The sequence below is a fragment of the Doryrhamphus excisus genome, chromosome 2 (assembly GCF_030265055.1).
Source record: "Doryrhamphus excisus isolate RoL2022-K1 chromosome 2, RoL_Dexc_1.0, whole genome shotgun sequence".
In the NCBI taxonomy this organism is placed as follows: Eukaryota; Metazoa; Chordata; class Actinopteri; order Syngnathiformes; family Syngnathidae; genus Doryrhamphus; species Doryrhamphus excisus.
Window position 1 is genome coordinate 21,875,225 of NC_080467.1, and position 2,500 is coordinate 21,877,724.

At 52.5% G+C, this 2,500-nt stretch overlaps 8 non-coding genes and 3 pseudogenes across 8 annotated transcripts; all 11 read right to left on the minus strand.

Moving 5' to 3' along the window:
• On the minus strand, nucleotides 1-119 carry LOC131120579 (5S ribosomal RNA). The gene has a single exon (XR_009127130.1). It is a non-coding gene; the product is annotated as a 5S ribosomal RNA (ribosomal RNA).
• A 112-nt stretch (nucleotides 120-231) lies between these two features.
• On the minus strand, nucleotides 232-350 carry LOC131120900 (5S ribosomal RNA). The gene has a single exon (XR_009127443.1). It is a non-coding gene; the product is annotated as a 5S ribosomal RNA (ribosomal RNA).
• A 112-nt stretch (nucleotides 351-462) lies between these two features.
• LOC131121743 (5S ribosomal RNA) lies at nucleotides 463-581 on the minus strand. The gene has a single exon (XR_009128239.1). It is a non-coding gene; the product is annotated as a 5S ribosomal RNA (ribosomal RNA).
• Nucleotides 582-693: 112 nt separating this feature from the next.
• On the minus strand, nucleotides 694-812 carry LOC131123215 (5S ribosomal RNA; annotated as a pseudogene).
• A 112-nt stretch (nucleotides 813-924) lies between these two features.
• On the minus strand, nucleotides 925-1,033 carry LOC131123707 (5S ribosomal RNA; annotated as a pseudogene).
• Nucleotides 1,034-1,145: 112 nt separating this feature from the next.
• LOC131123341 (5S ribosomal RNA) lies at nucleotides 1,146-1,254 on the minus strand (annotated as a pseudogene).
• A 112-nt stretch (nucleotides 1,255-1,366) lies between these two features.
• On the minus strand, nucleotides 1,367-1,485 carry LOC131120694 (5S ribosomal RNA). Its single transcript, XR_009127243.1, has one exon. It is a non-coding gene; the product is annotated as a 5S ribosomal RNA (ribosomal RNA).
• Nucleotides 1,486-1,597: 112 nt separating this feature from the next.
• On the minus strand, nucleotides 1,598-1,716 carry LOC131121094 (5S ribosomal RNA). Its single transcript, XR_009127631.1, has one exon. It is a non-coding gene; the product is annotated as a 5S ribosomal RNA (ribosomal RNA).
• A 110-nt stretch (nucleotides 1,717-1,826) lies between these two features.
• LOC131121754 (5S ribosomal RNA) lies at nucleotides 1,827-1,945 on the minus strand. The gene has a single exon (XR_009128250.1). It is a non-coding gene; the product is annotated as a 5S ribosomal RNA (ribosomal RNA).
• Nucleotides 1,946-2,057: 112 nt separating this feature from the next.
• LOC131120239 (5S ribosomal RNA) lies at nucleotides 2,058-2,176 on the minus strand. The gene has a single exon (XR_009126798.1). It is a non-coding gene; the product is annotated as a 5S ribosomal RNA (ribosomal RNA).
• Nucleotides 2,177-2,288: 112 nt separating this feature from the next.
• LOC131121534 (5S ribosomal RNA) lies at nucleotides 2,289-2,407 on the minus strand. Its single transcript, XR_009128040.1, has one exon. It is a non-coding gene; the product is annotated as a 5S ribosomal RNA (ribosomal RNA).
• Nucleotides 2,408-2,500: the final 93 nt, after the last annotated feature.

Sequence of the window (2,500 nt, forward strand, 5' to 3'; positions counted from 1 at the left end):
AGCTTACAGCACCTGGTATTCCCAGGCGGTCTCCCATCCAAGTACTAACCAGGCACACCCCTGCTTAGCTTCCGAGATCAGACGAGATCGGGCGCTTTCAGGGTAGTATGGCCGTAAGCTGCCAGGGCAACTGAAAAGATCCTATTTGAAGGCGAAGCAGGCCAAACTAGACTCCAGCAAAAAGTGTCAAACAGCGCCCTCTGCTGTCAGGCAAGAGCAGAAACCATAAGAAGCTTACAGCACCTGGTATTCCCAGGCGGTCTCCCATCCAAGTACTAACCAGGCCCATCCCTGCTTAGCTTCCGAGAATGGACGAGATCGGGCGTTTTCAGGGTAGTATGGCCGTAAGCTGCCAGGGCAACTGAAAAGATCCTATTTGAAGGCGACGCAGGCCAAACTAGACTCCAGCAAAAAGTGTCAAACAGCGCCCTCTGCTTTCAGGCAAGAGCAGAAACCATAAAAAGCTTACAGCACCTGGTATTCCCAGGCGGTCTCCCATCCAAGTACTAACCAGGCCCGCCCCTGCTTAGCTTCCGAGATCGGACGAGATCGGGCGTTTTCAGGGTAGTATGGCCGTAAGCTGCCAGGGCAACTGAAAAGATCCTATTTGAAGGCGACGCAGGCCAAACTAGACTCCAGCAAAAAGTGTCAAACAGCGCCCTCTGCTTTCAGGCAAGAGCAGAAACCATAAAAAGCTTACAGCACCTGGTATTCCCAGGCGGTCTCCCATCCAAGTACTAACCAGTCCCGCCCCTGCTTTGCTTCCGAGATCGGACGAGATGGGGCAATTTCAGGGTAGTATAGCTGTAAGCTGCCAAGGCAACTGAAAAGATCCTATTTGAAGGCGACGCAGGCCAAACTAGACTCCAGCAAAAAGTTTCAAACAGCGCCCTCTGCTGTCAGGCAAGAGCAGAAACCATAAAAAGCTTACAGCACCTGTTATTCGCAGCCGGTCTCCCATCCAGGTACTAACCAGGCCCGCCCCTGCTTAGCTTCCGAGATCGGGCGTTTTCAGGGTAGTATGGCCGTAAGCTGCCAAGTCAACTGAAAAGATCCTATTTGAAGGCGACGCAGGCCAAACTAGACTCCAGCAAAAAGTGTCAAACAGCGCCCTCTGCTGTCAGGCAAGAGCAGAAACCATAAAAAGCTTACAGCACCTGGTATTCCCAGGCGGTCTCCCATTCAAGTACTAACCAGGCACACCCCTGCTTAGCTTCCGAGATCGGGCGTTTTCAGGGTAGTATGGCCGTAAGCTGCCAAGTCAACTGAAAAGATCCTATTTGAAGGCGACGCAGGCCAAACTAGACTCCAGCAAAAAGTGTCAAACAGCGCCTTCTGCTGTCAGGCAAGAGCAGAAACCATAAAAAGCTTACAGCACCTGGTATTCCCAGGCGGTCTCCCATCCAAGTACTAACCAGGCACACCCCTGCTTAGCTTCCGAGATCAGACGAGATCGGGCGTTTTCAGGGTAGTATGGCCGTAAGCTGCCAGGTCAACTGAAAAGATCCTATTTGAAGGCGACGCAGGCCAAACTAGACTCCAGCAAAAACTGTCAAACAGCGCCCTCTGCTGTCAGGCAAGAGCAGAAACCATAAAAAGCTTACAGCACCAGGTATTCCCAGGCGGTCTCCCATCCAAGTACTAACCAGGCCCGCCCCTGCTTAGCTACCGAGATCGGACGAGTTCAGGCGTTTTCAGGGTAGTATGGCCGTAAGCTGCCAGGGCACTGAAAAGTTCCTATTTGAAGGCGACGCAGGCCAAACTAGACTCCAGCAAAAAGTGTCAAAAGCGCCCTCTGCTTTCAGGCAAGAGCAGAAACCATAAAAAGCTTACAGCACCTGGTATTCCCAGGCGGTCTCCCATCCAAGTACTAACCAGGCCCGCCCCTGCTTAGCTTCCGAGATCGGACGAGATCGGGCGTTTTCAGGGTAGTATGGCCGTAAGCTGCCAGGGCAACTGAAAAGATCCTATTTGAAGGCGACGCAGGCCAAACTAGACTCCAGCAAAAAGTGTCAAACAGCGCCCTCTGCTGTCAGGCAAGAGCAGAAACCATAAAAAGCTTACAGCACCTGGTATTCCCAGGCGGTCTCCCATCCAAGTACTAACCAGGCCCATCCCTGCTTAGCTTCCGAGATCGGACGAGATCGGGCGTTTTCAGGGTAGTATGGCCGTAAGCTGCCAGGGCAACTGAAAAGATCCTATTTGAAGGCGACGCAGGCCAAACTAGACTCCAGCAAAAAGTGTCAAACAGCGCCCTCTGCTGTCAGGCAAGAGCAGAAACCATAAAAAGCTTACAGCACCTGGTATTCCCAGGCGGTCTCCCATCCAAGTACTAACCAGGCCCACCCCTGCTTAGCTTCCGAGATCGGATGAGATCGGGCGTTTTCAGGGTAGTATGGCCGTAAGCTGCCAGGTCAACTGAAAAGATCCTATTTGAAGGCGACGCAGGCCAAACTAGACTCCAGCAAAAAGTGTCAAACAGCGCCCTCTGCTGTCAGGC